Raw genomic sequence first — 20,508 nt, forward strand, 5'->3', positions numbered from 1 at the left:
CTTCTTTTACAACAAGCAGTGATATATAAAAGTAAATAAAAAAAACATAAACTCAGAAAAACCTAAACTAAAAGTGACTACTTTTATGAAAAATTGTAATTGGTTATTGCATATTGGGACATTTATGAACAAAAATATTTTTGTTGTATTGAGAGGATTCTCTTGTATAAAATTAAGAGATTATTTATGTTTAAATAATTTTCAGTCAAAATCTTTATAATGTATGTCCAAATCAGGTAATTAAAGCTTTTTGTCGCCCTCTAGCGGTGGTTGGTAAAAACACCCGAGGGGAAGTACAACAGATCTCAGATTCAGAGGGGCACAGTTTGCACCCCCCAGCTTCCCTGACACTAAGTGGAAGAGAAATCAACAGTTTTATGACAAGATGCAAACACTCCAAGCCTGATGCAAAACCACATTTAGACAACATTTTTATTATATCTTTAAAGTTTACCTGGAGAAATATTATGGAGGTTGTCTAGTATTTCAATCAAATAATGTGTAAACTCCTTCATAACAAGGAAATCACATAATTCCCTGCCTGAATTGACATTAAATCTCAAATAACATTGCAACATTGTAGAAAAAAACTCCTGCACAATGGTTCTATTTTAATTTTTTTACATGTAACCTATTACTCTTTATATTTCATTAGTTGGCCTATATCACACAATCCCTCTATCTCAATTGCAGCTGTTTTATTTATCTCCTACAGTAATACAGTATTGTAGGAAATAAATAAATATGACTAAATATAAAAAAAAAACTGTAATAAATAGTTGGTGAAAATATTCACTATAGCTTAGACAGGTTTTTGATAATTTACAAAAGCAAAAATGTTGATCAAATACTCAATAATTAGCTGCCACAGATCATGGAGGACAACAGCTGCTGAGAAAGAGCTTTAAAATGATGAACGCTGGGGTAATAAACAGAAACTCACAAATATGAGGTTGTTTATGATGGGATGTTTGGAGCAGAGAGATGACCGTGAGGACAGACGGTGTGGGGGGAGACAACCCGCGGACAGCCCACGGAGGATGGGCGGAGCAGTAAGCATGCGCTGAGGTGGCAGCAGGCTCTGGGCTGGTCCTGACGGGCTGGCTGCGCTCCGGGCGGATGTCTGTGCGCGTCAGACGGCAGTGGGGGAGACAGCCATCCGCACCCAGCGTCTCCTCGACTGCTTAGCAGGGGAGGAAAAAGTCAAACAGCTCTGGAAGAAATCCGCGGATAACAGAACGAGAAGCGATCAAACTGGCGCATCTGCGTCTGGACCGAAGAAGGAGAGGGTCCTTCCCATCCAGCCCACACCCCGTCGCCAACCCGCCCTGTCTTTTCTATCCACCACTTGGTGCCATCCCTCTGCTCTGAACTGCCCTCCCATGGGAGAACCACGACCACCCATAGGAAACCCCCCCTCACTTGACCAGCGTTGCCGCTGAGCGATGCGCTTCGAATCCTGCAAGAAATCACCTTTTTGCGCTTTTGGTGCACAACGAGCAGTCTGCACTGCTCCTCCGCGGGAACACTTGGGGCTGTGGATTCAGGTGCGTTCACTTTCTGACCAGTGGAGATAAAACATGCAACAGGACCATCCTGCGACAACACAAGGCTGTCATTGTGTGGATTAGTCTTCATTTGAACGAGCGGCTGTCACACGCGCCGGCTTTGAGCTTATATGTTGGATTTGTCCAAGAGTAGAAGCGACAATGGTCCGGGAACAGACCGCTTCCACAGAGACATAGTAGCTGTTTTTATATTTGAAGAAAAGGCGACAGATCGACGAGGAGTCATTTCGCACCTTTGAGCAGAAGGAGCTGAGAAGTTTCTCCGCGTGGACCGAACCGGAGCCTCCTCGGCCACATCCACATCTCCCCTGTAAGGTAAGCCCGAGGCAACGCTTCCTTGTTCCCTTGTGCACACTGGCTGTCCACGCTGGTAAGATCCTTTCTTCTGCAATGTGAGGAACTCGAGTTCAAACAGGCAGTGACCCATTTTCAGAGGCTCTCCAACAAAACCAGCTCGGGTCCAAGGCCGGAGCTGGTCGGACCATTTCCACTGCACCCACTGCAGCACGGGGATGACCTTTTCCCACATGTCCACATCCTCCCTCTTCAGCATCCACTCCCTTAACCCCGAGAGACATTTTTGGAGCAGAGTCACAAATCCTGCCCTACATAGATCAGTGGTGCACGTCACAGCCCTGCCAGCTGTTGTGCACAGTGTGGGGAAGCTCTCTGATCTGATGGAGTCCAACCTCTGCAGACTGCCATTGAAGTTTAGTTCAACAAAGAGGTCAACTTCCACATCCTTCATTTTTAAACTGTATTAAGACGTGATTTCATGTTTGAGTGTTTACACGGTCCTGATGAGAATGGCAGATTTAAGCTTAACAAGACTAATTCCTAAATACTAATAAATGATCAGGACTGATTGGTGACGACGTTATTGATTTCGTCCTGCTCATTCTGAGTGGGTGCAAGGATGAGCACAGACAGAGAACCATTTTCCTCCAATTAAGCAATGCACTGTCCCTAAGCTTAATTGTGTGCACACTGGGATTGGGTTTGTGATGGACCTTCTCTCCATTGGCTGCCTCTCATGAGCCCATTATTCCAGGGGGGACTTGTGTCCTGCCAGGGCAGATCTAATAAGGCCTGTGGTGGAGGGGGGAAAGGCCTGATCATTAAAAACAAATGGGCTGTGCAGATCGAGGCTCGCTTGACGTGGTGGCAGTTAGGATCAGAATCATTGCATGTTTCCAAGGTGAGTGTGTGCAGCAGACTCATGGAAATAAGTGTCAAATATTGTGTGGAGGGTTCTTGATTTTTTTTGCAAATTGTGGAAGAGGAGCTACAGAGTTCCTTCTTGCGGGCTTCCTGTTTATTAAAAAATGGACAATTCTGCTACAACCCTGTAGCTCACAATTTAGATTTAATTGTTTAAGCAAGAAGCGCTTCTACATTTTATTTTGGGTGTACAAGTTCTTCTACGGGTTGTTAAATATGAGTTTATTTAAGCTAAGCCTGGACTGCATTTATAAATTAAAAATACACACAGGCAGTAATACAAAAATAATAAAATCTGTGTTGTATATCGGACATGGGCGTTACCTCCAAAGACCATCAGCCATAAGAAAACTCGTATCAGCTGACCATTATCACCATCAACAATAATTTTTGCAGTCAAAGTCACAACGTTGAGTTTTTAATCGCTGCAGAAAAAAAGTGCTAATTTGTACCGATAAGCCAACTGCTTGCATCTGTCCCGTCCTTTCAACCCTCAGCAGCTGAGACAGATGTCCACCCTTCCTGAGTCTGGTTCTGCTGGATGTCTTTTCCTGTTAAAAGGGAGGTCTTTCCTCTCCAGTGTTGCCCACCACTCCGGGTTGAACTGTTCTAATTCATGCACCAGTGGACAAAGACTTTCCACCATCAGTCTCTGAAATAAAATCTTGGGTGTTGTTGTTACCCCCTCTTCAATTTTCCATTTGCCTTTGAGATTGAGCCCCACACTGCAACTCGTGTGACATCATTCAGCTGAGCTCCAAAACTGTTATAAAAGCAGCTGTTGTATGTGAAAAGGTGGACTCACAGCGTTTCCCTGCACCAGAGAGCAACCGAGAGGCCTGTGGTATAGGAGGATGGTGGGAAACCACCATGCACTTGTGCTTAATAATTCAAGGCAGACTAATAACAGCGTACCACATGTGGGGCAAACACATTGTGCAGTTCAAATCTAAAACTCATTTTGACAAGTTCTTTCACACAGTGCAGCACGAGGCCACGGAGCTTCTGTATGTTTACCACTTGAGGAGAAAGACTGGAAGTGAGTGAGATGTTAAAGCAGTGGAGCTAGTTTGAGTGTTTGAATTAATATCTCAGCGGGGTGTCGTAGCCGCTGTGGATTATGGTCAAGCTAAAAGGCAAGTGAGCAGCAGGGGAGGCAGGATTACAGCGGTCAGTGAATGAGGCAGCTTGCTGTGAAAACAGGGCACCTGATGCACACTTGCATTAATCTTCACATGGGGTAGATTCCCACGGCCGGTCCACTTCTTGTGCTTGCACTTGCAAATGGTCATTGCTATAGAAAGCTTTGAGAAATGAAATACAACCACTGTGGTCACTTGACCAATGTTTGGTCCGAGTCTTTAGAGGTCGTGCATTGCATTTCCCAATGAAGCCATCTGTCTTAATGGAAGTCGTACAGAGGTTTATGGCCCTTTGTGGATAAAGGTTTAAACAATTCTGCTCAGTTGGAGATGAGTCACTATTCTTGTGTGTGCACAAACGATATCCGTGTTCGTCACTGAAACATGTGTAGCATAAGGTCAAAATAACATCATTCAGGTGTTTATAGGTACTTCCCCTGCTTTCTTTGGAGCTAATGTGAAGATGAATGGAAACTCATGATTGCTTCCTTTGTGACTGCTGAACAAGAGTAAATTGCACAGCACAAACATGACTCAACTAATGTTCAGATAAAATGGAGCTGATTCAAGCTGAATTTAAGTCAAACGTGAAAATGACGGTAAATGACTGCTTTTATATCATTGTGTTCCAGTACTTTACATTTTTACCATGAAGGCTTTGTAATTGTTGCCATGCGTCGAAGGATTAACAGAGTCCTATTTAGGAACCCTGAGTGATGCTGCTGGATTATTATCAGATTTCTAGGCGCACACATTAAGAACAGACTTGACTCACGCTAACTTGCAAAGTGACAGACACCAAAGCATACCTCTGTGTTGCCTGGCTGGCGTGTCTCACACACGGTGCATTTTTCTCCAGTTAAACTGTAACCACTAATCACCTCACAGCCTTGCTGCTTCCTGTCGTCGCGCACCATTCCCGGGTCTCCAGGGAGGGTTAAACTGGTCCCCATGGGAATACAGGCTCTACCTCTTTTCCTCAGATCAGCTGTGTGGGACATCCTGAACGAGCGCAGGGGTTTTGCTCCTTTATGACAAAGATCAGGAGTCAGTTCCTCTGCTGCGAGCCTTCAGGTCTGCATTTCCAAAATAAACACAGACAGCTCAGTACTTCGCTCCAACTACCCCACCCTGCCTTGTTTCACTCGCTCTAAAGCACCTTCTGCTCCGTGTTTCTCTCATGAGGGAATTTCAGCTCTCAAACTTTCTCAGACACTGTATGCACCTTGTATTTGTCTGGACAGTGAAGGGGGGAAAAAAAAGCAGAATAAAACTAAGACATAAAAGCACAACATCTGTGTAAATGAGCTGGTATAAAAGTATGTTTTTAGATCGATTCTACACCATATTTAATATTTAACAGAGTAGAAGTAGATTCAGTTTGATCTTCTTTTGTATTTCAGTTTAGTGAGCTGTGAGTTCTGCAGAGAAATTGTCTCACGTCTGGTTTGTTTTGTTATTGACATGCTTTTTTTTTTTTTTTAGCACCTTTGCTTCTCTCGGATGCCCTGAGTGTTACAGCTGCATGGGACAGCTGAGATGTGTATGATTATTAAAATAATAATAATAATAAGAAGAAGAAGATGAGGAGAAGCTATGTGAAGCATGGGTGAAGAATGGCAGAGGCAGAGCAGTTGATGTGTTATAGAAGCATATGAGGGAGAGAAGGGTGAGGCATAAGACTCTCAAGTCTGGGCCTGGACCTGGTTCCCTGTCTGGGCATATCCAGTCCTGTCAGTTTCACATTTTGCCCCCTTCACCCCCTCCTTCCACTCTTTCCCCCCTCACCCATAACTTTCTAGGACGTCATCTCCTCTGTGGATAATTTCACTTCTGTCCTCTCTTTCCCTCTTTATCTGCTTTGAACCTTCATCTTTCCAAGAGCCTTTTAAGCTTCATAAAAAACAAACATCGTATCCAAATGAATCTTTTTATGTGTGCTGAAAAAACAGAGGGACTGGGAAAAAAAGCTTTGGTCTGTGAGTGTTTACCTTCGCTGTGGTGGTTTGGAGATGTTGCCAGCACTAATTTAATTCATGTGTACTGGCTTAGTCTCCCCCACTTTTTGTGTTTTGCAAAAGAGCCTTATGTAATTGGGAAATGCTTTAGGTTTGAGGTTTGATTTTAAGACATGTTTTGACCTAAGCTGCTCCTAAATAGCCTCACTGTTTTCATTCGATTGCTAAAATAAGTTAGCTTTCAGAAACGGCCTTGAAAATGGCCTGCTGCTGTCTCAAAGCTGTATCGCTGCTGCTGGTTCTCCTGAGTTTCACTGAAAGTCAAAGTGAGCTATTCTTTATTGAGTTCTAGATGTCAGTAGTGATTTAGGATAGAATAATGTTAGAGGATGAGTAAACTTACTGTTCAGAAAGGTATAGATTCATGATTCTCAATCTGTGGTACAAGTACCCAGTACTAATATTCAGGAGCCTCTAGGGTCTGCAGAAGGAATTTTGCTAAGATCAATTTGTAGGTTAAATAACAAGTTGATTAATGGCTGAGCTGTGATGCAAGTTAAAAAGCTGAGATGGCCATAAAGACTAGCTGCCTTAGCACACTACAAATATTGCTCCAAATGAAACAACTTGAAACAAAACAAGAAAAATCCTTTTGGAAGCTGGAGTGGATGATGGTTCCTTCAGCAGCATTCATTGCACCTATAGGTGTCAGGACCAGATCTACTAACAACAAAAAGGACAAAACGTGACGACATTGGTCTCAAGTTGTTGCGAATTTGTATTTAGTTGTTCTGGGGGAAAGGATGTGGGCAAACCACAGTAAAAAGTACGTGACATCATGTCGTGGTTGATTATTCAAAACTGAAAATAAGCTTCCACTATTGTGCTTTAATGTCTGCCATAATTATAGTTCTTAGAATGCTATTTCTTTTTGTTTTAGGTAGTTCAAAAAGTTTCATAATCACTGGTTTAGATTTTTAGAAATGGGGTTCTGTGGAAAACTTATGAAAAAATAATATCATACTTGTTGTAGAAAGCTCTTTGAACAGCCTCAGTTAACAATACAGTTTAATTTTAACCAAATTAATGAGCTAATGTTGTCGGTTTTGTATCACAGCTAAAAAAAATAATTGATATTCCTGTTGAAAGTGCTAGAGCTAGCTGCCATTGCTGCTGCTTTCAGAAAACTGTATAATTCTATGTAAAATACTATGTAATATAAAAGTGATGCAATGTAAAGGTTTATAAAATATGATCACATGAACTTGTATGAAATGTTCAACACTGGAGTTTTAAAATGACGGCAATCCGCTTTATTCTTGGTCTCGCTTGGATTAAGCATCTGCTTGTCAGTCCAGTCCACACTGATCTCTATTTCTCCAAGCTTTGGTTGCTCAAAGAGCTGTCTTCAACAGGTTAGACACTCATTGTTAGTAACCTTTCCACACAACCCCACTTAAAATTTCTTAAACTTGTTTTTATAATTGGCATTCCTCATCTTTTTTTCCCAAGTTTTTCCATTGATGTGTTTGTCTATGGAACTTGATTTAGCTCTTGCATGACGTATAATGGGTTTTGACCAGTTCAAATTAGAAAACTTTCTCATTCGTGTTTCCAACAGATTGCCAAATTTGCACATATCAGCAACTTTAAATTAAGCGTTTATCCCACCTATATATTACAGCAATAAAGCTCAACTGTGTCTGCCGTCTCAGCCGTCCTCCATCTCTCCATTTGCGTCTGCCTCTCTGCTCAAGAAGCTGCAGAAGATAAAAGCTGAAGGGTGGAGCTAGAATACAGAAATACAAAGGGGAAAAAAAGGAAAGGGGCAAAGACAAAGGGACATGAGAGAAGAGAGAAAAGACATGTCATATTGACTTTGTCTTTTTGCCAACCGTGGTAGGAAGTATCACTGAGCTGAGGGTTACTCAGAGAAAACAGGCGCGCCATGTGAGAAGGGAGAACGCAGGACTTGCTGTTAAGTTGACACAACCTGAGGAGAAGACAACTCAAGCTTTGTGTGAACATGCATCAGAAGAGGGAAGCAGAAAGGTTGAAATGGAGGTATGGCTGACAGTATAGGGGGCACACCCAGATTTAAAAGTAGCATGAGGTGTAAGTGACCCCCATAGCATTCACAAAAACACACATCATGTTTCTTGGTGGACTAATTGCTCTCCTCTTGTGTGTTTTTCTCTCTTTTCCTGTTTTCCTCTCTTTTCAGCGTGCTTTGGTTTGAGTATTTGTCCTGTTTCTTTTCTCTGTACAAACCCACTAATGCACATCTTTCTTCCTGTTGGTGTCATGGTTGGTGCACTGGTGTCACCCAGTCTGCCAGAGATAACCATCTGAAGTATTTCAGACAACAACAACAAAAAAAACTTGTGACACAGCAGAGGTAGACCTCACATTCCCCACACCTTGTCCCCAGTCTCTCAGAGGCCATGTTGCATAAAGTTGTTCATGGAATCATATTACACCCCACCCCCACCCCCACCCCACAGTTATTGAATAAGACCCACTTCCCAGAGATTTCACTTTGCACACTTGCTTTATCGATTTGCACGTATAGAATAAAAGTGGCTCGGTTCGGTGAGCAAATGTGAAAGAAGTTGGTTTCTCACGTGTTTGGTGCCATAATATCCCCGTCCAGGAAATGACTGTGAGACAGACTCACCCCTCCCAAAGCTGGAGCCGTACCACAGTACTCAGTCTGAACTCTACAGTAAAGAACGAGCAATCCTGCAGTACTATATGTGTGCTATAAAGCCTGCATGGACAGTGTACTCAGACATGATGTCTAAAGGTACAAGCCAGGAGTGGATCACATCAGTCCTGCTTCTGGAGAGTAAAAACTGTAGTTCATCGTTGCAGCTTTTATTGCAGTTTATACAATAATTATACTAAAACTGCCTTTATTTTATAGTAGTATAGAAAAAAAAAAAGTGAAAGCAGGAAAAGCCTTTGGGCCTTCTTTTAGATTTCCTCTGATAAGAACTTGTTCACAAATAAAACTTGCATTGTGCAAAAGTCTTGAGTATCCCCTAAGGCTTTTTTACGTGATGTTCCATGACCCGCTGTGGTGTCCTATCTTAACTATGGGAACCACTTTTAGTTCCTCATACAAAGGGATAATGTGTCTCTTACATGTATGTCTTGTCAGGTCTTTGCTGGATTAATTTTATTATTTCTGGAGGAAAAAAGAACATGATTTACAGATACTCACCTATTTTGTTTTGCCCTTTACTTGTCCTCTTTTTTATGCACACATGACACAGTATTCTGTCATGTTCAGGTACAAGGACTGCACAGAAAACAATTGTGATTAAAACAACCAAAGTCTAAAGAAAAACTTTGAAATCCCTTCAGAAACACAGGGAAGCTTTTAATAAAGCTGCTTGGAAGCAAAATGTAAGTGAGACTAAGCCATTTTTCTTAAATCTCAAATATTACATGAATTTTAGGGAGTGGCCACAAAAGCGTTGCGTGTCTGTGTGTGTGCTGGGTAAACCTGGTATTTTACAGATTTAGGCAGGTGCCTGTGCTTTGCATTCCTGACCTGACCTTATGCTCATTTATGCTGCCGGTAGGGAAGGTCTGCCTCTGCAAATGTGGCAAAGCTTTGTTGAATGTGCTTTGTATGTCTGTGGCGTGTTCGTATATCAACACACCTGCACATGTGCACATTTTTTTTTTCAAAGACAACAACTCGTAATCTTTTAAAGCCCCCAAAGTGCAATAATCTCACGTTCACTGTTGTTTAAGTGCATTTTCTTTGATAAGATTAGCCTTTGCTTGGGTGCACTTCCACAGTCAAAAGAATGCTGCATCCCCACCCCCTCACCACCACGCACACACACGCACACACACACTACTAACACGTGTTATCTGCACTGCTCCAAGGTAAAGTGGAAAACAGGAAGTTTTTGTTTAAAGAAGTTCAAACTTCCCGTGTAAATCTAAGAAATGTACCACCTCCACAAATATTTCATGAAAATCATTGTGCTGTAATCTTAATGTTGGTGTGAGTCAGCTGGAATGACAGCGTTCAGTGTGGGAGTAGAGCTGTCACTTCCGAAATACACATCCAGCAATCCGAGCAAAACAGACACAGCTGGTTGGTGGGCTGATGAGAGGATGAAAAGCTGGGACGATTGTGCTATTTGATCATGAGCATCTTCTATGAGACGTTCTTTTATTGAAGGATCTTACTACATTGTTGGCCTGAAGTTTAGTTGTGAACAACAGTAAAACTTTTCTTTTTATACTTATGTTCTCCACAGCCCCTGACTGCTTTCCTCCTTCTCTCTTTGGCTTTATTCCTTCTTTTCTTTCGTCTCCCCACCTCCTTTCTTTCCTCTCCTGATTTCCTGCAGAGCGTAGTGCGGCTACGCCCCTGCTTGGCTGACGATCCAACTCCAGACCCCACAATTGCACCCAGGAGTCGGAGGATTGCATCACTGCCTGTGGGGGGAGAGGCCGCAGGAATTGATTAAAAGGAGGGGGTCTCCAAAAAGACATAGGGGAGACGGTGAGAAAGAGGGAAAATGTGAGGAAGAAGTTGAGAGGGAGCAGAGATGAGGCAGCTTTATGTTTACATGGAATAGTTTGGGAGCAGAGATGGAACGTTGTCACTGCTGGAGGCCGGGAGGATAACCAGAGGTATTAAAGGTTAACGTGTAAAGTGGGGTGGAGACATCAATCATATATTTTCTCTCTTTTTTGCTGGCTTTGTGAAACTCATGCTGCGTTCATTGGTTCCTGCTGCTGTTTGCCACCCTAAAACACAGGGATGTTGTGAAATGCCCCACATTATTGTAACATTACTCACCGCTCCTCAAAGCCTTCAGTGCTGTTGTGTGAAGTTCCAAAGACATTACTATTGGACATCATCACCGTCAAAACGGTCATCAGCCTCTAATTGCTTTCCTGAAACGGATCAAAACTGTTTGTTATCAAAGAGTCAAATCAACCATTCAAGCTGGGAGGAAACCAAAGCTGTGACTGAAAACACACGTGTCTACACGTGGGCTCTCTGTCAGGCTTCATTGGAGTTTAATAATTTAACTTTGACTTGGGGGGCAGTGTCTTAATCTCACAATGTGAAATCTCAGTCAAGTCAAATGGCTTTTTATAGATCATTCATGCCTTAATTTCTATATTTGACTGAGTGGAAAATATGCAGACAGTCTCGCTCCAGTGTTCTCTACCTTTTAAAGTCTTTAAGTCAGTTGGTGTCAGGAATTTGGATTTTAAATAAGCCAGACACAGGAGTGCAAAAACAACAACAACAACAACAGTTTTTATTTATTTGGCTGCTGGTTGCTCGATGGGAGGAGTCAGGGTCTGGGTGGGAGTCCATTCTTAAAGACAGAGGATAGTGACTTTAGCCAGGACGAGGAGGTTCCGTGGATTATTGTAAAAGTCATTAATCTTCTCAATCTTGTAACATGGCAGGTGCTGTTGACCTGCTGCCGGTGATGTCACTCATGCAGAGTGAGCTGCTACAGCTGGGCATACTTAAGAAGTGATCCAGGCAGGGGAAATCCAGATACGTGGTCCAGTGGTCGTAGCGGGGGTGAAGCACAGTGAAGCAGAAACCAGAGCCAGGGCGTGATCCAAAAGCATAGTCAAAGGGGAAGGCAGAGTCAGAAACCGTGGTCAGATGAGCAGATTAAATCCAAAAGTGTCAGGCAAGGTGCGGCGTTCAAGGCAAGACAAAGATACAAGGCTATGGAAACAGGATACTATGAATGGCTTTACTATTAGGGACCATAGAAAGTACAATAATAAGGCAGGGACAGAGAGTGAGCATGGAGCTTAAATAGAGAGCTGAACAGGTGCAACATGACATGAGGAACAGAGGCGTGAGCAGATGAGAGGTTAGCGGGGGCCGCTGACCATTACAGTTGATGCTGCTGTCAGTTTATGATTGCGCTGTCTCACCAGAAATTGAAGTATAAGTACCTTATTAAATATAGTATTAAAAGTACCTTATATAAAGTGCTTTATGTAAAATGATTATTTAAAACACAAAAAGTGCAATATATTCAGTGCCCCCTTAACCAGCTGCTAGGCTCCTGGGCTAAGCGGTCCTGTAGGCTCTCTCCCTCTCAGGTGGAGTCAGTGAGCATCCTTCTGCAGGTTATCTTCTCTGACAGCAGGTTATTAAGCTTTAATATGCTCTCCAGTTCTTTTTCAACCTTGTTATAATATATTATAATATATTATTTTATTTTGAGCATTGTTCTCAAACTTCTTCCTCTGACAGAGCTGTCAATCGATCATTGAAGGACACACCTCCAATCTAGCAACACACATTGTGATTGGTCAGTTCATGGAGCATTGGCCACTCAGCCCACATGGATCACTTATTGTGGATCAATCAGCAGCCACAATTATGTATCTGAAGTGACTGATAGTAAGCCATGTTCTGTGGTAGCTTGGTGGTTAGTGCCGTAGTCCTCCTCTCCTGATGATGTGGGTTCAAGTCCAGGTTGTGTCAGGAAGGGTATCTGGCATGAAAACAGTTGCCGAATATTTTATGCATGTTTGCTTGCTGTGGCAACACCTGATAAAAGGGATCAGCTGAAAAAAACTTACTCTGTATAGTTGGTAACTTGGTAAATCATAGAAAACAAGTTAAAAATCAAAACTTTTGAAAATCTAGAATCATTTTTCAAAGTTTTGCACCAAATCAAACACGTCATTTCAAACTGTTTAGATACCATTTGGAATATGTGTTGCTCCTTTTTTCCCCGTCTCCTTTTGACAACAAACCACAGCCTGACCCTCCTTCCTCGTTCTGCGCCTCCCTCCCTCCTGGCACCTTCCCTCCCTCTCTGCCTGGAATTCCTCCGTGTCTGAAAACTCTGGCTGGAGGCCATCGGTAGCTCACTGAGAAGCTTCCTGTTGCACTCTCCTTACTAAATCTATCGCTCCCTTTTACCCTTTCCTTTATATCCTCCCTCTTTTTCTCCTCTGCTCCTTGTTTCGTCTCATCTCTGCTCTCATTGTTTCCTCGCTCACACTTTTATTCCTTGTTAGTTTATTTCTCATCTCCTATTAAAACAGTGTAAGAAAAAGTGGTTGTTTAAACCTAATTCTCTGCTTGTTGCAGCAAATTATTTCACGTTCCTGTTTCTTTGTAGTCCAGTCATTATGACTCCAGCCGTCCACAAACTGTTTTTCCTCTGTAGCCCTTCCCTGGGGGGCTCCGTGCATGCTGTTATTACATAACCCTGCCTCTGTGAGTTTATGTTTGCAGCAGGTTTCAGAAAGGAGGGGTAGACGTTTAAATTAACAACAGGAACAACAGAGCTCAGGGCAATGTAAAATAAAAAATGTGATTTTTTTTAAAAGAAGTGTGTGAATAACATCACTTCTTATAATGTTTTGGTAATGTCAAGAGAGGGCTGCAGCAGTTCATGTCAGAGAAGACTTGAATAAAAGTCGAGAGAATAAAGCTGTAAAGGTAAAAAAGAAAAGAAAAAGAAAATGAGAATGAGTCAAGGAGCAGGAGGAGGCTGAGGACGACAGAATTTGTTGACAGCTGATGGATCAGCTGTGGCGCTGTGGCTTAGTTGGTTAAAGCGCCTGTCTAGTAAACAGGAGATCCTGGGTTCGAATCCCAGCAGTGCCTTGGAGAAACTGCTTTTTTCCCCAGGCTGCCCACTGCTCCACCTGGGTGTATCTCAGGCGTCATGGGTTAAATGAAGAACCATTGTCTTCATTGTATGGGAACATACAATGATGACACATAGCACTTATATTAGATATAGCTGCAGATGTAATCCAGATGTCAAAGTCCAAAGGTTGCCTCCAATACTTTGATCTTGACCTTCTCACCTGACACACCAACAGGTCTGGATGCTGGGTCTTTTTCGCATCACTGCTGAGCCTCTGATTTAAAAGAACAGTTTTTTATTTGATGATGTGACCCAAAAACTGGAGACGCTGCTCTTTATTTTACTATCAGTATTTTCCATTTCTTTATGTAAGTTTAACTTTTAGAAACAGTTGTGATTAAATTCATAAAAAGCCCCAATTATTATTATTTTTGATTAAAATATTTTTAATAATGGGTTAAAGATTCTGAAAAGCCCTGATTGTCCTTTTATTTATTTGTGAAACTGATAGTGACAAACTGTTCGATTTAATAAAAACACTCTAAAAGACATCAATAAAAGGTAATAAAGGGTGACGATCTCAGGTAATTGAACTGAAACTTAACTTAGTCCCACTAATAATAATAATGTTAATGTTAATAATGGTAGAAGCAAACTTTATGACAAAATCACATTTTAAAATTACTACAAGCACAACCCAGAGCTACTAATAAGAATATAATTAAATCTGGATAGAAATCAATGATTTAAAACTTGCTTTTTATATATGTATTTACCACAAGTTAAGACAATAAAGGAAGAAAAAAACACCTGGAGGAAAATCTTTTATAGTTCATCACTTCGTCCATAAAGACAAGTCTTTACTTAATTATAAAAATAAATAATGTCTTCTCCAAACACAATTTTACATTTTAAGGAAATAAAACTTGTTTTTTTAACTTTTTGAACATTTGCAAATTAGACCCCATTAGGCCTGTTTTAGTCTAAATACTTTAGATTTTTAGATTCAAGATAATTATTATATATTTTAGTTTTCAGTTGCTTTAAGATGTTTTTACAAAACGATTAAACAGTTTTTTGAAGTTATTCTTCATTTAGCGCTGATGGTGCAGAGAAGCGTTGAATTTCATGTTGCGTTTTGAATTTTGTTTTTCACAAATCACACTTCGGCTCATATTCTTCTACTTTATAAAAACAGTTTTGCAGCTTTATTCGTGTGTGTGGTCAAAGCTGATTGCGAAGATTGTTAATGGCAACGTTTGACAGTAAATAACTAAATATGCCTGACAAAATCTGTCTAACTACTTGGTCTAGAAAGATCATTACATCTCCTCACAGCTTCAGATATTTGTTTTATGTAAAAGTATATTGTGCTCAGAGAGGGAAATCAATCAGAACTGTGTTTATAGTGTTATCACAGCTCAGTTGGTCTCGTTGCCTGTGTGTGAAAATGGGTAAAAAAGCGAGAGTAAAGCGCCTCGAGGAGAGATGGTTTACCTCCTACAGACCACCTCCCAGGGTCACAGCAGGAGGCAGATTAAGTTACAGCCAGCCTCAGAGGGGGTTGTACAAAATGTGTACACATACTCAGTCTTTCACCCTGTAAGACTCACAGAAAACAAAATATTACACAATGTGATTTTATACCCTGAAACATAACCATCTTCACAGTTAGATTTTTGATGGTGTTTGTTGGATCTGATTTCAGCAGACGGAGCAGAAACACAATCCTCTGCATACATATCTCCTCAGATCAGATCAGGCAGAAGATCAGGCAAGCGGGTCAAGCACTGATCCATGGGCGTTGAAACATGCAGCCCTCCTTTTGACCTGATGACCATCTGCACAACCTCATTCTTTAACCATCCCACACACCCAGATTTTAACCCAAACGCACACAAACCTCACCAAAGAACCTTGCGGGTTGAAAACTTTGGGACTCAGGTGGGAAAGATTAATGCAGGGGGATAGGTGATAAAGTTTGCTAAATAAGTAAAACAAGCATCTCTTTGAGGGATCTTCCTCCTCAACTTCCTCTTCCCCCTCATATATCCTCTCCGCGGCCCCTGCAACGCTCCCTCCCACCCGTTCAGCCGCTGTAGTCAGTGTTTACTCTGCAGGAGATTGAAGAGAGGGCCCACAGAGGGACAATGCTGCCTTTCAGAGATGCTGTCGACCCCACGGCCGAGCAAGGAAGTCTGCATGGGGCCCAGCCAACACCCTTTCCTCAAACTTCACAGCCACCCGCCACAAAGCTTTATACACACACATCACACAGGCATGCACTCGCGGTTCATCACAGTCCTCCCTGCACTGCATCATTCTTTCTGTCCGTCACCCTGCCGCTTTGTCTCATATTTCCCACAAGCCCCCTCTCATTGAAGGTTTGAAAGATGCAGTCGAGATCCCGTAGAAGCCCGGTCCAAGATCCACACACCCTGAGTCATTTCCCAGCCAGTCTCTGCTTTTTCTCCAAGAAATAACCACGAGGGTAGGCAAAGGTGAAATATGACAGTTGGGGCTGATTCATCAGGAGATTTTCTGGTCAAATCTGTTGGGATTTAGGATGATTGACTGGATAGGATGCTTTTCATGGCTGGTTGTTTCTTTGGAATAATTTTCTTGAATTTATGAGTTGGAAGAGGCCAAAACTTGGGATATTGGTATTCTATTCCAGAACTATGTAGAAGACCAGTTCACTGTTTGTCCTCAAGGTGGATTAGAGCAGGATTTATGGTGAAGTTAATCTGACTTCTGATCTGTGCTTCAGGGTAAAGGCTTTTACTCATCTGTAGTGGATGACAGTTGATTTCTGCTGTTTTATTCCCCAACAATAAAGCCAAGTGTCTTTGTCTGTGTTGTCAGACTTCTTCTATCCAACCAATGCAGAGGGCAGAAACTGACATGTGTTAAAGCTCACATTCAGTATAATACTGTATATTAGGATATTGGATTTTTGGCCGATACCTGATATGCCAATATGTTAAAACTTATTTGGCCGATAACCGATATCAATACCTATATATTTTTTCCTAGACATACTTACAGAGACTACGTAGCTTTCTCTGCTGTGGAATTAAAATACTACATTATTCTTTTTCATTCAACCTTTATGTATACAGTTAGTTCCAATTGAGCCTTGAGGACTCATTTACAAGAGAGACCTGTTATTCTGCAAGGTCTTTGTCAATTTGGCCTGCTACCAAATGCAGATGCCAAAAATGGGGCTGAAAATGCTGTAACACTATATAAATATATAATATATATTAAAAAAGCGCCTTTTATATCTGTAAATTATTTTCATGGAATGGCCCATGTCCGATATTTAACTTTATCGGTAATATCGTCCGATACTTATACCATGCCGATAATATCGTGCATCCCTACTGTATATATTTTCTTAGTTGATGACAACATTGTCTAACTTTAACTATCAATCTCTGTAGCCAATTAAAGCCAATCTAGGTGTTTTGAACTGATGGAAATTGCTCATTCGTGTTTACAAAAGGTGTGTGGCTCAAAACACAAAGAACTAAATACGTGCAGTCTGTACAGGTGAAAGTGGATACAAGCAGTAAATCCCAGAAGGTGGAGAAACCTGTCTGACTGTCTGAGTCCCGATCTTCCTGTCTCATGTTACACCACAACAAACATGTGGAGCACTTTAATCTCAAGCTTGTAAGAACATCAGCAAATAACCTATTTGATTTGTTTTTTCTGACTCTTTCTCTACTTATTGCAATGTCTCGAAGCTCTTAAAAATGTAATGTAAGAAACAAAGCTGTGCTTTTTTCATATCCATGATTGTTGTTCTTAAAGTAAAGCAAAAGAAAGCAATCATGTTTGTGAACAGCTGCAAACTGCCATGTCCATTTGCTTATCAACAGAAACAGGGGAAGTGGAAGAAAGTAGGTGACCAATGGTGACGACCATAGAAGAACCATACTGGATTGAGAAATCTTAACGATTCTGATGCACTGACACATCTTTGTGCTTAGATTTGTTGAGTAATATATGCTAATTTGTTTACATTGAGTGAGTGCCCACATTTCAGATTTGCATATCAATAAATCCAGAAAACTACTGGAGTAAACTCTTTCAAACTGCACTATTTGATATGGTTCAGGATCACCTTTTTATGTTTGAGTTTATTCTTTGCAATAGGTGCCTTTAATTCCGTGTCATTTTCTCAGCTTGGGTAATATTTTTCCTCTTCCTTTGCTTTTTGAAACAAATTAAAATATTGGTGCTGTCAACAAACTGCCCACATGTGCTCTAAAATCAGATTAAACCTTGAGAATATGTTTTTTAATTAATGTGAAGAACATGATACATACATCAGGGTGAGATCTCTCTGATCGCAGCATAATGCTGCTCTGTGTGCACATACAGTATAATCCTCTGTTTGCACCAGTGCATGTGTGCATTATCATCCTCTTATCTGTGGCTGATTGCGTCTCCTCCCCCTACCCCCCCAGCTGGATGTGCAGGCTGGTGGTCTGTCAAGATGCTGAACCTACTGACCTCCCGGCTTCATGGCTCCCAGAGAGATGAGGTCTCCTCATGTGGCTGCTGGCCAGTCGCGCTCAAAGCTCACCATTCACCGCTAATCGTGTTTTTTCTGTGTGAGGGAGATGGAGGACAGACACATTTGTAAAATTATAGTAAAATTAATTCTGTGTGTGTGTTTGTGTGGACACGTTTATGCATTTCTGTGTGCGTTTGAATATCTTTGTTTTTTTTTTCTGCTTCTGGGCCGTGAAGATGTGAAAAGCTTTGAGGAGACGTGTTCATGTGAGCATGGTGAGAAGGAGCAGTGAACCCTGAAGCGCTGGGATCAATGGAGGCTTGGCTTCATTCAGCAACATTTGGATACACCATGCAGGGAATTATTTGATATAAATCAGAATCATTTATTCACATTCATATTCAGAGAATGCTGCTAAGTCCATATTTTTATCACCTGCCACGTAAAGTTCAATGTGGATGGTTGTATTTTTGACTGTTTGTGTGACTGTTAGCAAAATATCTCATGACCCATTGAAGAATTTTTGTTCGCATGTGCAGAAAATAATCACTGAATGTACCTGACTGATTGATTATTATTTAGTTCCAATCAATTCAAGATGGCTGCCACAGCCAGTTAACCTTAGAGAACACAAAGCTTTAACTCAATATCACAAATATTGTTCTAACTTTAGGTGCGTTAGTGGCTGTAAGTCATTCACAAAACATACTTCAAGTGCAAGATCTTTGTTGAAACAGTACCATTAACTATTTGAGTCAACGTTGTTTGTCTGTTAGCAAAACATCTCATGAACAACTGGACAGATTTTATTAATACTTGGATATATCTCTATGACTGATAAAATTTTGGAATCAGTGCAATTTAAAATAGGTGCTACAAACCAACACACAAATGGCTGTAATGTAGTCAATTTTATAATTATTGAGCTAAACTTTGATCCGATAGTAACTGAGAGTCATTCACAACTCATACTCCAAAGGGGTTCTCAAACTTTTTGGGTTCATGGACCCCTTATAGGGGAGCAAAAAACTTCAGGGACCCCCTCGTAACCCTCATACTTATTATTTTCTTCAGTACGTCTCTTTAATGCAATAGAAATAGTTGTGCAACATAAATACTTAAGACCTGTTCTTTAATAGTGTTAATACAATTTTTATACTTTTAAACATGGGGTATTTTTCATTCAACACACACAATTTACAACATTTTTAATTTCAGCTTCCAAAAATGACATTTTTGAGAAAATTAACAATTAATAATTAATTATTAATTATTATTAATTAATTAATTATTAAAAATTAATAATTATCACACAATCAACATAATAAATGTGTTATCACTTCTTCAAATTATTACAGAAAACTCTACATAAAATCTCCTGATGCATGCTCAATAATCCAGGTAGAAAATCTGAATAAAACCTGAACAGAATCATAACAGCAGCAGTCATACCAAGTAACAGGGCTTCATTTGTAAACCGATCCATGCCAGAACTCAAATAGTGGGCGGGGTGGGGGTCCTCCCCTACAAAATTTTGAATAAAATAGATGCGAGTTCCTGCATTTTGATGTTTTTTAGCAGGTCGTTAAACATCTACGTGCTTGTAAAAAACACACACAAATTTTTTCTTTTTTTTTTGCCCTATAAGTTGCGGGTTTTTTTTTCATAATTTGCATGCCCTGCAACTTATAGGCGGAAACGATGCATTTATGGATTTTTTCCCATATTTATAAACCAATTTTTGGCTGAAATATGACCGTTTTCATTCATTCAGACTGGAAAAATTTTGAACACTACCATTTTTCAGCCACTAGATGACACCGGTAAGGCATGCCATTGTATCATGTAATAGGTAAAAGTGGCTATTAATGACAAATTCAAAAAAGTTCAAGACAATAACAACTGGACTTTATTTATTATACATTACTTTACACTTTATTGTTTTTGTCTTGAACTTTTTTGCATTTATCATGTCCTGGATGACAGAATCTTCACCAGCTATTAATGACACAGTCGGCTTGCCTTAGCCTGCCACCGTCGTTCTGCTCACTGCTTGGAGCAACCATCAAATTAGCTTAATTTCGCTGCATCGCCCCGGCGAAATACAGCTAATTTGACCATTAAAGTGCATTTATTAAGTAAACGCTCAACTGAGACACACTGCCATAATTTTGATTAAAGAAATAATTGTTTTAGGTGCTTTTCTTGTTAAATTTCGAAGAAACGCGCTCGTCCCTCTGCGCGTTCCTACTTCCGCGTATCGGCTTTTAAAATGGAGCTGATTTGACCATCAGCAGTGACGCATAATAGATGAGACATATACGGCAAAGCAACATATTTATGGATTTTTCTACTTTATTAGACATATTTGGACTGATGCAACTTATAGGACAGAGCAACGTTTACAGCGAAAAATATGGTACACACACACACACTCACACACACATTATATATATATATATA

General features: G+C 40.8%; 1 protein-coding gene and 1 non-coding gene across 2 annotated transcripts in view; both read left to right on the plus strand.

Moving 5' to 3' along the window:
• The first annotated feature begins 1,819 nt into the window (after positions 1 to 1,819).
• The window catches only part of glis2b (GLIS family zinc finger 2b), a 25,912-nt gene continuing 7,223 nt past the window's right edge, over positions 1,820 to 20,508 (plus strand). Inside the window, exon 1 of the mRNA XM_037688382.1 lies at positions 1,820 to 1,883. The gene's annotated coding sequence lies outside the window, so the exon portion shown is untranslated. The remainder of the gene's footprint in view (positions 1,884 to 20,508) is intronic.
• trnat-agu lies at positions 13,458 to 13,531 on the plus strand. The gene has a single exon. It is a non-coding gene; the product is annotated as a tRNA-Thr (tRNA).

This window comes from Nematolebias whitei, chromosome 15 (assembly GCF_014905685.2).
Source record: "Nematolebias whitei isolate Nwh7 chromosome 15, NemWhi1, whole genome shotgun sequence".
NCBI lineage: Eukaryota > Metazoa > Chordata > Actinopteri > Cyprinodontiformes > Rivulidae > Nematolebias > Nematolebias whitei.